Genomic DNA, 13836 nt, shown 5'->3' with positions numbered 1-13836 from the left:
TGGGCAGGCCCCAAATAGTAGTTGTCTACCATGTTTATTTACTGATTAGAGCATAAGCGGGTGGAAAAAGGGTTAGTTTATAATATGTGCCAACTGGAAAAAAGATTACTTATCTCCCGACTCCTCCAATAGCAAAGGTAATTATTTTCAACTTACCTCTAAGAGGAGCTCATTGGTGGGAGCAAAATGTTTCAAAGTATTTCCTTTTTGTTTTCAGATTATAGTGTTTGATTTGGTCAAACGAAAAATCGACTCAATGGGGCACCTGGGTGGCTCAGTAGGTTAAATGTCCAACTTTGGCTCAGGTCATCATCTTGCAGTTCGTGGGTTTGAGCACTGCATTGGGCTCTGTGTTGACAACTTAGAGCCTGGAGCCTGCTTCAGATTCTGTGTCTACCTCTCTCTCTCTGCCCCTCCCCTGCTCACACTCTGTCTCTCTATCAAAAATAAATAAACATTAAAAAGAAAAAGAAAGGTTGACTCAGTAAGCAATTATATCCTGCTCTGTTTCTTGCCCTGGGGTAGGTAGTGTGGGTGTAATGATGTCCCTTTGCTCATGGAATTTGGAATCTTATGAGAGTGAACAGTAAACAGATGGTTCCAGAACTGAGTGGCAGGAGGCGAGGACAAGGTTCAGGAGATGTGCACAATTAGAGCAGGCTTTCGGGTAGAAGCAAGATTGTGGTTTGCTGAGACATGAAAACTGAACAAACATTTGCTGGGGCAAGGAAGAGTGTTCTAGGCAGAGAGAACAGCAAACAAATCCCCATGAGAAAAAACTGTGACAAGGTGATGCAATCTTTGGACCAGAGGACAAAGCTTGAGTCCCAGAGTTAGTGACACATATGCATCACCTTCTATTCCCTTCCTGGGGTTTTTAGGTAGCCCCTGCTTCTCTTTTTAAGGCCATTCCCAGGTGAGTGTCTTTTCTTTCTTAAAAATCCCTTTGCCCAGTTTATCCCTTTCGCCTCTGCCCTTGCCTTTATCTTCTTAGGCTCTGAAGAGTGCCTGGGAGCCCCTCCTGCTCCTCTCCATTGCAGTGCTGGGGTCACAGAGCTGCTCATCTGCAAGTTAAAAGTGACTCTATTCACCCTGCTCTGCCCCCTCCCAGAGCTGCTATGGGACAACTGCATGCACCACTTGTGAGAGGGAACTCCATAACCTGAGTGCCACTCTGCCATGCTACTTCCCTAATGCCAGATTTAGCAACCATATTTTCCTCAAGTTGGCCAGCAGATGGCAGACTCTTCCCAAAAATGAGAGGAGAGACTGCAGGTTTCAGATCTAGATCTACTGAAGTCCACCAGGGGAAGTGTGGACCCCTGAGGTAGAGCACAGAAGCAAGAGCCCATTTCCACTCTGCCTTCAGGGCCCCATCTTACCTTCCCCTGAAACAGCCTCTCTTCCTGGAATGGTTCTCAACCCTGGCTGAACATTGGAATGACCTAAGGAATCTTTAAAACACTGATGTCCAATTGAGGTTTTGATTCATTGATTTAGAATGGAGACTGAGACTGGGGATTTGTAAAGCTTTAGGAATTTAACGTGCCACAAAACTTGAGAACCACTGGCTCAAAGCAGCAATAAAACAGAGCTTTTTGAAAAATTATATGTGTATTTTAACAATATTGGTAATATTTTATTTTCTAAGCTGAGTGGTTAAGTATATGACTTTGTTACTGCTAGAACTGATACATGAATTCAGCAAAGTCAGGGTACAAAATCAATGTAAAGAAATTCGTTGCATTTTTATACACCAATAATGATGCAACAGAGAAATAAAGAAACTGATCCCATTTACAATTGCACCAAGAACCATAAAATACCTAAGAACAAACCTAACCAAAGATGTAAAAGATCTGTATGCTGAAAATTATAGAAAACTTATGAAGGAAATTGAAGAAGACACAAAGAAATGGAAAAACATTCCATGCTCATGGATTGGAAGAATAAATATTGTGAAAATGTCAATACTACCCAAAGCAATCTACACATTCAATGCAATCCCAAACAAAATTGTACTGGCATTCTTCTCAAAACTAGAACAAACAATCCTAAAATTTGTGTGGAACCACAAAGACCCCAAAAACCCAAAGAAATATTGAAGAAGAAAACCAAAGCAGGAGGCATCATAATCCCATACATTAGCCTCTACTGCAAAGCTGTAATCATTAAGACAGTATGGTACTGGCACAAAACAGACACATAGACCAATGGAATAGAATAGAGAACTCAGAATTGGACCCACAAATGTATGGCTAACTAATCTTTGACAAAACAGGAAAGAGTATCCAATGGAAAAAAGACAGTCTCTTTAGCAAATAGTGCTGGGAGAACTGGACAGCAATATGCAGAAGAATGAAACTAGACCACTTCCTTGCACCATACACAACAATAAACTCAAAATGGTTGAAAGACCTAAATGTGAGATGGGAAACCATCAAAACCCTAGAGGAGAAATTGGGCAACAACCTGTTTGACCTCAGCTGCAGCAATTTCTTGCTCAACACATCTCCAAAGGCAAGGTAATTAAAAGCAAAAATGAACTATTGGGACCTCATCAAGATAAAAACTTCTGTACTGCAAAGGAAACAATCAACAAGACTGAAAGGCAACCAACAGAATGGGGACAGATATTTGCAAATGACATATTGGATAAAGTGTTAGTATCCAACATTTATAAAGAACTTACTAACCTCAACACCCAAAACACAAATAATCCAGTGAAGAAATAGGCAAAAGACATGAATAGACCCTTTTCCAAAGAAGACATCCAGATGGCCAACAGACACATGAAAAGATGCTCAACATCACTCATCATCAGGGAAATACAAATCAAAGCCACACTGAGATACCACCTCACACTGGTCAGAGTGGCTAAAATGAACAACTCAGGAAACTACAGATGCTGGCGAGGATGTGGAGAAACGGGAACCCTCCTCCACTGTTGGTGGGAATGCAAACTGGTGCAGCTGCTGTGGAAAACAGCGTGGAGCTCCCCAAAAAATTAAAAATAGAATTATCTTACAACCCAGCAATAGCACTACTAGGAATTTACCCAAGGGATACAGGAGTGCTGATGCATAGGAGCACATGTACCCCAATGTTTATAGCAGCCAAATCTTGGAGAGAGCCTAAATGCCCATCGACTCATGAATGGATAAAGAAGACGTGGCTTATATATACAGTGGAATAGTACTTGGCAATGAGAAAGAATGAAATCCTGCCATTTGCAACAACATAGATGGAACTGGAAGGTATTATGCTCAGTGAAATAAGTCAACCAGAGAAAGACAGATATCATATGTTTTCACTCATATGTGGATCTTGAGAAACTTAACAGAAGTCCATGGGAGAAGGGAGGGGGAAAAATAGATACAGAGAGGGAGGGGAGCAAACCACAAGAGATTCTTAAAAACAGAGAACAAACTGAAGGTGGATGGGGGTGGGGGAGAGGGAAAATAGGTGATGGGCATTGAGGAGGGCACTTGTTGGGATGAGCAGTGGGTAAGCCAATTTGATAATAAATTATATTTAAAAAAGTATATGACTTTGTTTTCTTTAATTCTTAAATACATATTTTTGGGCATCTGAACTATTTTGTAATAAAATTTTAGAAATTGATATTTGATATTTCAGAAACAATGCAAAAATAATTGTCATGAGAGAATGTAGAACTTGGTTCCACTTCCTTATATTTATTTAATGGTTTGCTGTTATATGTATTTTCAATTACATCCCGGTGGAGAGGAGACCAGAGTATTTTTGGTGCCCAGGTTTTTTTTTTTTTTCTTTAAATTTGAGTCCCTAATTAAATTAATTGATTGTTGTTGTTTTAAGTTTTTATTTTAATTCCAGTTAGCATACAGTGTAGTATTAGTTTTAGGTGTACAATATAGTGATGCAACACTCTCATACATTACCCCGTGTTCATCATGACAAGTGTACTCCTTGATCCCCATCACCTATTTCCCCCGTACTCTCACCCACCTCCCCTTTGGTAACCATTAGTTTGTTCTCTGTAGTTAAGAGATAATAGCGTGGGCAGAGGATGGATGCACTGGTCCCTTTGCAGAACTCCTAGTTCTGATAGCTGGTCTACCCTTACCGACTTCTGGCCACCATTGCAGCAAGTGTGTGCAGTATCATGGCAAAACCATTTCTCATTACAGAGAAGAAAAGTACAATTTTCTGTTTTAAATGTTTATTTATTTTTGAGAGAGAGACAGAGCATGAGTAGGGGAGGGGCAGAGAGCGAGGGAGACACAGAATCTGAAGCAGGCTCCAGGCTCTGAGCTGTCAGCACAGAGCCCGACACAGGGCTTGAACTCACGGACTGTGAGATCATGACCTGAGCCGAAGTCAGATGCTCAACCGACTGAGCCACCCAGGTGCCCCAATTTTCTGTCTTAATAATGATATTTCTTGCCAGATCTTTGGTTCCTGAGAGCTTTGTAATCTGAGCTGAATTCTAGCAATGATTGTACTGATCCAGAAGTTTCTGTTCCAATATGAGGGCCCCAGTCCCATTTGGCACTCATTGAAATGCTCCCCACCTCTTCACCTCATGATCCTGGGGTTGTGCCTGGTTCATGATTTAGAGCTTACAGAGCATTACAGAGCATTCCACGGACATCATTTCCCACTAATGCATGCCATAAGGCTGTATACCATTAGAGATAGCTGAAAGTTTTCACTCTGATCTCCTTAATGGTTAGTGAGAGGAAGGAAAGATGTATTACAAGATCTTCACAATTCAATCATTTAAAGAAAAAAAATTAAGTTGTTCACAATAAAGCCAAGTTTTCCTGGTCCGGAGAAGGAAGGGCCACCTTTCCCGTGTGTGGGCTTTTGTGTTCACAGGCTCAGCTCTGAGCCAAGGGGCTTACTCAGGGCTTGCTCAGGGCTTTAAGATCTAAGTGATGAAGCGGAGGCCAGAACTCCCGTTTTCTGCCCAAGAGCATGTTTCATCCTTTCTTGGGGAGCCTGTTCATGCGTTTCTGCTTCACTAACCTATGTTTGTTTGAAATGCCCATTCAAATTCTAAATTACTTCCCAGATTCATTTGACATCAACCTTGTCTGGTCTTCCTCCTATAACTCTTTCCTTAGTTCATAAGGCAAAAAAACAAAAATAAAAAACCCAAACCCTTTCCTTTGTTGTGTCACTGGACAGATTCCAGTGTGTCTTCCACTGGACAGATTCCAACAGTGACCCAGAAGATAGGATGCTTATTTCTCCTGAGATCCTGCTAACTAAAAAAAATTATTATTTACAAATAATAGTTACCATGTATTGAGTGTTTACAATGGGTAAGACACTGTATTCAGCACTTTCCTTACATTACCTAATCCTCAATTAACTTACAATGCTTTGAAGTTAGTGTTCTCATTTTGTAGTTGGAGAAATTGAAATTTAGAGGTTTGAACTCAGATCTGATTCCAGAGTTTTTATTCTTAACCACTCTACTGACTATATAACACTATAACACTATACTGACTCTGTAACACCATGCATTGATTTCTGTGTGTATATCTATCAATCTATCAATCATCTATCATCTATTATCTACCTATATCTGTATATACACCTATATGTATGTATATATTGTAAAAAAATATTTACAAAAATGTTTTTAAGGTTGATTGAGCTTATGTCTTTTATTGTTTATTGAAGACATGTTGATAAAGGTAGAATAGGGAGAATTTCAGACAGAGATTTGCTTTGGAATAAAGAGCTGGGGAAATTCTCAAGAGGAGTGTTTCTGAAGTTTTCCATCCAGCACCACCATCGGTATTTGGGCACACAGACTCCTGATACATGCATATATATTTATTTATAAATGATGTGCAGCATATGCATGTATATCACTGTCCCATTATATTCATACACAAAAGTACCATTTTAATAATGATGCAGGGAGCCACCTGGGTAGCTCAGTAGGTTAAGCATCTGACTTCAGCTCAGGTCATGATTTCACGGCTTATGGGTTCAAGCCCCACTGAGCTGTCAGCACAGAGCCTGGAACCTGCTTCAGATTCTGTGTCTCCCTCTTTCTCTGCCCCTCCCCTCCCCTGCTCTCTCTCTCTAAGATGAATAAACACTAAAAATAAAAATGTATAATGATGCAGAAAAATATAGAAAGGATTTCTAATATTTCCTTCCTGTACTTCAAAGGGTTCTCCTGCCCCCCTCATCCCTGGGCGGGGGTGTCTATGCCCTACTCAGTGGCTGGCCTTCCAGGGTGTATGCGCTGCCTGGGACAGGGGCTTGTCTGCTCGTTTCTTCAGGCCCCCTTGGGCAGAGACTGCACACCCCCCTCCATCATTTCACTCTGTTGCCTGACAGGCCAAACAATCGTCTCTATGTAGTATCAAAATACTGTGTCCCAGTAGAGATCCATCTCTGCCAGACCTTCTACGAACTTGGAGAAGAACCACTCATCAATCTGCAATGAACTTGACAGCATTCAAATCGGTTTGGAAATTGTGAAAGTAAGTCTAGGCTGTGTTTCGGAGACCTCCCGGGGTGGTTGTGAAGATCAAGTGATAAAAAGGAAGAAGAACTTCATGACACACAAAGGGCTCTACAAATGTCAAGTGATATTATTAGCAGTGATTTGCATTTATGGAGGAAGGAATGGAGACAAACAAAAGGGAACATAGACCTGCACAAAGGGAGCCTCTGCAAGGCAGCCCAACCCCGAGGCCAGGGAACCTTCCTTGGGGATCTATTTTTCTACAGGGCAACCTGTGTACAGACCCTCCCCACTTCCTACCTCCCTTTTGGGCACGAAGTGAAGTACCCTGTTGGGGGGCGGCAGCCTCCTTTGAGAACTATATCCCAGGAGGTGGAGGAGCCAGAAACAGCCAGCAGGGGGAGGGATTGACCAGGATAAGAGTAGGAAGAGGCTTCTGGCAGGGTTGGAATACTATAGTAGAATGTGACATAAAATCTGTGGGAGTTAGGTGGAGGAAGTCTTCTAAGGTGTCTAAATGATTCTTAAAAATGAATCAAGATGTGTTATTTCTGAATTCAGAGATTTGCCTGCTCCCAGCCATTCCCTGGCCACCATGGAATCCTTCAGCCAGCTCTGAGCAAGGCCCCATGGCCAGGCACTTGAAGGATCTCAAGATGCTGGAAAAGACCTGCACTCCAGAGTTTGCAAAGCCGCGAGTGAGATAAACAGGAAATTTCATATGTAAGAATCAGCAGTCAGGGTCAGTTTCTGACTTACTTTTCTTGTAATTCAAGAAAAAAAAAAAAGAGGTCAAAACACCTTTTATGTTTGGTTAACTGAGTGGAGAATACATGAATGAGATTTTCTCTGTTTTGAAAGTCAGATCCACGCCCCCCGCACCCCCCCATCTCTTGACCTCAGAGTTGCTTCATCTTTGCAGGAGCTCAGAGAGGGAAATGCATGCCTTTTGGGAGAGAGGTCCTGACTGGGAGTCAGGAGACTTGGCCTCTGGTCTCATCCTTGCTCCAGGCCAGTCATGGAAGTTCTCTATTCCTTATTCTCCTCACTTGTAGAATGGGGCTAGTGGGGGGCATTTTTTCTTTTATTGATACAAAGCTGTGATATGACAGGCTTGGAAGGGTGGCCTTGCAAGCACACTGCATGAACTTGGCCGTCAGTGAAAGAGTAGGATGGGACTACAAGTCCATCTGGGGAGGCGGCAGTGCCCTTTAACATGACAGAGGGAATGTTGGCCCCTCAGAGTTCCCTCCATAGGCATGGTGGGAGCGACAGTTGAATGGGGCAGTTGGAGAGGAGGGCTCCAGACAGGTGGGACAGGGAAGCCAAATCTAAAGTCTGTGGAAAGAAGACTCAGACAACAGGCAGCAGGCAGTACCTGCTGAGCCTCATGACTTTGGACCCTTCCTCCTCATCCATTCCTCCTCAGGACGCTAGTGTTTCCTGCCCAGGTAAAACTTCTCTCTCTAGCAATCAGCCCTGGGTGCCCTTGTCTCCATCCCCAGGACTGGCTGTGGTGAGTGACACCACATCAAACTGTGGCTGCCCACGCAAGAATAAGCAGGGACCGAGGGCATCCCAGAGCAGAGGGGAGGCTTAGGGCTCTTCCATTTTTGGACCCCCCTGGTATGTAAAAGAAAAAGAAATGCCAAGCCAGGGTATCCAAATCTGTGATACATAAAAGCCTACACTGAATAAATGAAGTATTTTAACACACCCATATACACACTGTAGTATTCACAATTTTATTACAGGACTTACTGTTTTAAAGAAACTTAAATTCATGGTGCATTCCTGTGTGGTTCAAACAGATCCAAAATGGGAGTTATCATTGTCCTTCCATGTTGTCAGAATATCTCTGTGACTGAATGGGAGACCTCACTTGGAAATATCATCACAGGCCACTGTGTGGGGCTTTCTGGAAATGAGAAGCCTTGGGCAAAGCCTCTGCCCTCATTTCTGCACCCCAGGCTTTGCATCCTCTCACCCTTGTGTGCTTTCTTCTGCTCCCTCTCAATTTCCTTCCTCTCTCTCCCAATAACAGTCCCTTCTTGGGGGTCTGGCTACCCACTTGAGTGCTGGGACAACTGGACAGAGTTTCTCCTCTGAGCTGGAGGCTGGTCAGGGCCTGGAGGAAAGGGCTATGGGAGCTGGGGAGAGGGCATGGGACCATTGGATCTTGGTAATTTTGGTGGCTTGAAATTAAGAATGGATTTATCAAGAAAGCCACAGGGGGCACGATCTCTTATCTCGGAAGGATTTTATGATTAACAGGGTATCTGCATTTGATTGATGCAGGGAGTCCTAAGGAAAGACTTCCATTATGGGCACCAAGGAAAACAGAATCCAGTTCTCAAACAAGAATAATTACTTGTTAATTTTCTGGGTTAGAGAGGCAGAAATGGAATTTAATTGAGCAAAGTGAGTAGGTGTGGAAAATATTGCTACTTGAAATGCCCTGTAGCTATCTTTCACTCTCCCCCTTTGGAGAGCAAGGATAAGGAAAAATGAATCCACTATAAGGAAATTGCAGTGCCAATGTGAGGATAAAGGCAGAGTTCCCCAGATCCCTGGAGTCAGGGAGGCAATAAGGAGAGGTAGTGATTGCAGCAAACTAGAGCATGTCTGCCCTGCCAGAAAATGGTTGCTGCTGCTCAGTGTGAGGTGATTGTGGCCACACAAGCATAGAGAGCTCTCTGATATTTTGTCACAAGCCAGGGCCTTTTTTTTTTTTTTAATATGTTACCTGCTAATTCAAATTCAGAAAAATTAAACTGTGCAGACCAAATAAAGCAGACCTGAAGTTGTATGTGGTCCATAACCCACCAGTTTGTGTCCCCTGCTCTAAATGGAGACCTTCCTGCTTCTGCCTTGTCAGGCCCATTGAGGTCAGGTTGGGGATGTCCTGCCAGAAAGCAGAGGGATGCACCAGGGACCTTTTCCCATCCCCTGCCAACCCTCAGATGCTCTGAGTGGAGAAAAGCTGCCAGGAACAGAGTCATGGTGGCTGCAGGGGCCCTGGCTCGGCCGGGTCTCTACTCCTGTCAGCTCCTATCAGGGCCCACCCCCACCCTCTGGCTGCCAGCAAGCAGATTTGCCACTCCAGGCAGCTCCTCGCTCCTGGCAGAGGATAGCATGACAGACGGGGATAGAGACGTTAGCCAAAGCAGACTTCCTGATTTAAAAAGTCTCATTTTCCCTCTGGGGCTGCCAAATTTAGCAAGGTGCCATTCTTGCTGCAATGCTTCCAAGCCGTCTTAGGTAATCATAACTCCACATTCCCTGTGGAGTGCTCAAGGAAATTACCTCCCAGCACCAGTTTCCTACGCACTCTGATTACTTGAACAAGGCCAGGGAGGCCTGGTCTCCTGTGTTTGGCATCTTGGAGTCCGGAACCCTTAATACAAGCTGATGACAGCTTGCTGTCAGGATTCTTTGCCTTTAGGAAAGTGAGAAAAATTATAAAGGTCATAGTAAGCATTCTCCATGGATGGTGAAGCCCACACTCTTAGGGAGAGGATCCTGATCATAGGGACTGGGGCCATTTAGTTTGGATAAGAGAGAAATTGCAGATGGGTTTCTGGGGGTGAGCAGAGAGAAACAGTGATTGTCCTCACGCATCTGAGGGTGCATAAAGAGACATAAATGTAGCCTGTGCGGCACCTGAGTGCAGAGCGACTGTTGGCAGGAAAATCACTTTCAGTTCCACAGAAAGAAAACAATTCATTCCCTTTAGGGCTATTTCTTTAGAAAAGGTTTAACTTTTTGTTTTGAAATGATTTTAAACTACATAAAAATAACAATAATAACGCTAAGAAATTCTAACTACCCTTCACTCCGAATTGCAAATTAACATTTTGCCACATTTGCTTTAACATTCTCTGTGCATAATTATTATTTTTCTGACACATTTGAGAGTAAATTGCAGACATTTTGCTCCATTATCTCTAAGTGCTTTAGTATATACTTCCTAAGAATAAGGACGTTCTCTTGCATAACCATAATTATCACAATTATTAATTGTCAAATTGTACAATTATCAACATCAGAAAATTTTACTTTGATATAATACTGCTATGTACCCTACAGTCCATATTCTACTTTCCCAAATTGTCCCAAAATAGTGTCCTTAATTTTTTCTTTTTGGTCCAGGATCCAATGCAGGGTTGTGTATTGCTTTTAGCTGTCAAGTCTCTTCAGTTGCCATTAGTCTGGAATGTATCCTCCCCTGTCTTTGTCTTTGATAATATGAACAGTTTTAAAGAGTGCAGGCCAGGGGTTTTGTAGAATGTTCCTTTGGGTTTGTCTGATAATTTCCTCATGACTAGATTCAGGCTATCTGTTTGCTGAACTACACATGAGGGCCTTCTTGAGAAGTGACTAGGGTCTGTTGCCAAAGCTTGCTGAGTCATGGTCTGGTTGGCCGGAAGGAAATTCTCACTCAAGACACTGAGTTTTCTATAGCTAATGTCTTCTTGGATTCTTTTAATTCTTGGATTCTATGATTCTCTCTCCCCCAAATAATTTCAATTGGGTTTCAGAACTTGTAGTGGGCTCTTTCTTCTCTATCAGCTACTCTGCTTTCTACCTCTGCTTTGCTCAGACTAACCTTCTGTGCAGCCCTCAGGGGACTGCAGGCAGGGGAAGTGGCCCAGAGGCAGTAGGAAGCCACATACAACTGGTCAGTGACCCAGCTTAGCTGTTCATGCCCATATTGTGACAGCAACAGGAAGGATAGGAAGGCGCTAGAAAGACTCTGCATGCAAGATAATGCCCATGACCAGATTTCCCTCCTCCTGTCTCTCTGGCCAGAGCTGGATTACATTTATTCAAGGAGCCAAGGGCCTATCCAAGGATGAGAGGCCAGTTTTCTTTACTTTTCTCAGTTTGATCATCCCTGAGCATCCCCCTCCATTGTCTTCCTGAAGCAAATCTGGAAAAGCTGAGGGGTGGGGGTGGGGCATGATTCTTTGGGTAGAGGAAGCTGTGAAAGACTTTCCAGTACACTCACAAAGGGAAGGCCCTTAGGGTGGGAGGGGGGACTTTGTCCTGGGTTGGGTCTATGCAGGGGCCAGGAGACTGATGTCTAGGAAGAGATCTAGAGCACTTCACTGCTGTTCCCACCGTTGTCTCTCTTGACTCTTGCCAGAGCCCTTGCCCAATGGTGCCCTTAAGAGCCCTACTGTGCAGGTGCCACACACCCCATATCAGCTGGATGCCTCACCTGGGCTTTCTCTCAAACTCTCTTCCTTGCCTCTCCTCTCTTGTCTAGCCACCAAGCTCCAGTGTCACTTCCTATTAGAGGTTCTCCCTAACTTCAGCCTCCTCCCACACTGTACTGATCTCTCCTTCCTCAGAACTTGGGTAGCACAGGTGGTCTGCATTACTCAGTGACACTAAACACAGACAGCCTGATTCCAGGGTTTACATTCTTTTTTTTTAATAATGTTTATCTATTTATTTTGAGAGACAGAGAGAAAGAGCATGGGGGAGGGGCTGGGGGAGAGGGAGAGAGAGAATCCCAAGCTGAGTGTAGAGCTTGATGTGGTGATCAATCTCATGACTGTGAGATCATGACCTGAAACAAAATCAAGAGTTGGGCCTCTTAATCAACTGAGTCACCCAGGTGACCCTCCAGTGTTTACATTCTTAAATATACAATTAAATATTACAAAGTCATGGGGCAATCCCTGTATAACTTCCAGATCTCATTGCCACCAGATGTAGCCATCATCTTGAAATTGGTGTATATTTTCTCACTAATTTTAAAAAAGTAAACTATTTTTTAAGGACAACTTTAGGTTACAGAAAAGTTGTGAAAATAATATAGAGCATTCCCCTGTTTTTGCATCTTACATTAATGTTAATACCTTACATATGTGTTAAGATCAATGAACAAACATTGACATACCATTATTGACTAATATCCATACTTAATTTAGCTTTCCTTAGTTTTTGCCTAACGTTCCTTTTTTCTCCCCCATGATCCTAGTTATCACATTTTCTTAGGCTCTTGGCTATGACATTGTCTCAGGTTTTCCTTGTTTTTTGATGAACTTGACCGTTTTAAGTAGTACTGGTCAGGTATTTTGTAAAATGTCCCTCAGTTAGGATTTGTCTAATATTTTTCCTATGATTAGACTGGAATTATGGGTTTTGGGGAGGAAGACAACAGATGTAAAGTGCCCTCCTCATCCCATCATATCAACATCCCAGTAGCAAAGAATACACCTAGTACCTGTATCTTAGTTTCTAATACTATTCTCCAATAAAAGCAATCAGAGTTACTTGGAAGAGTGGAATTTTCCTACAAATATAATTATCAGTAAATGAATATATTGTTTTGCAAGTATGTGAACTTTTCACAAATGGTTATCATAGTGTATGTATTTTCTTGCAATGCTTTTTCCCCTTTCAATTTATCACATGGAATATTCACATGGATTGATGTGTGGATTGACATTCATTTTTATTTTTTAATAGTAATATACATTATTCATATTAAACAACACACCCATTTTCCTATTGATGAATATTCAACATATTACAGAGATGCTACAAATATTTCTATAGAGGGGCCACTGAGATATTTTTGCATGAGGTTCTGTCTTCTGTGGATTGTTTGCTTGTGTTTTTTGAGATTGAAATTCAATGTTGACATTAGTGAATATGACTGAAAAGAGGCTAGCAGAGGTAGGAGAATTTGTAAGTACAATAAAAAGAAGCATACAAAGTTTGTGGCTACTCTGTATGTGATTCCTTGAATAGACAGAATTGGTTCTGACTATTTATATAGCTAAGGAGGAGAATTGCTGGCTATGTTAGTAAAATAATCTTGAACTTGATCAGATAATGCCAAATTGCTCTGCAAATTAATTGTACAATTTATACTCCTGTCAGCAGGGTTTAAGAGCTACTGTGATCCATATATATGCCAAGAGTTAAACATTTCAGACTTTTAAATATTACTTATCTGAAGAATGAGAAGTAGCTTTTATTGTGATTGTGGCTTCAATACATACCTCCCTGATACTCAGAGATTGAGCATTTCTGTGCCTGTTTATTTGGCTCATTTGTGAATTGCTTATTTATGTCTTTATACTTAAAAACCATCTCTCGTAGGGAGCATATCATTGGGTCTTGCTTTTACCTCCAGTTTGACAGTCTCTAGTTTTTAACTGAAGTGTTTACTCCATTTATATTTAATGTAAATATTGATGTGGTTGGATTTAAGTCTATCAGCTTGCTATTTATCCTCCACTTATCCCTCTGTTTTATATTCTTCTGTTTCTCTTTGCCTATCTTTTTGGGTTAATCTACTATTCAATGCTCCATTTTATTTCTTTGATTGAATTCTT

At 42.1% G+C, this 13836-nt stretch overlaps 1 protein-coding gene across 5 annotated transcripts in view; it reads left to right on the top strand.

The window, feature by feature from the left end:
• The first annotated feature begins 7767 nt into the window (after nucleotides 1-7767).
• The window catches only part of ABCC12 (ATP binding cassette subfamily C member 12), an 89602-nt gene continuing 83533 nt past the window's right edge, over nucleotides 7768-13836 (top strand). For all 5 annotated transcript variants that reach the window (XM_045442653.1, XM_045442654.1, XM_045442652.1 and 2 more), the window contains exon 1: nucleotides 7768-7929. The gene's annotated coding sequence lies outside the window, so the exon portion shown is untranslated. The remainder of the gene's footprint in view (nucleotides 7930-13836) is intronic.

This window comes from Leopardus geoffroyi, chromosome E2 (genome assembly GCF_018350155.1).
Source record: "Leopardus geoffroyi isolate Oge1 chromosome E2, O.geoffroyi_Oge1_pat1.0, whole genome shotgun sequence".
Taxonomy (NCBI): domain Eukaryota; kingdom Metazoa; phylum Chordata; class Mammalia; order Carnivora; family Felidae; genus Leopardus; species Leopardus geoffroyi.
The sequence above is the reverse complement of the archived record's forward strand: the minus strand, read 5'-3'. Positions and strand labels throughout refer to the sequence as shown.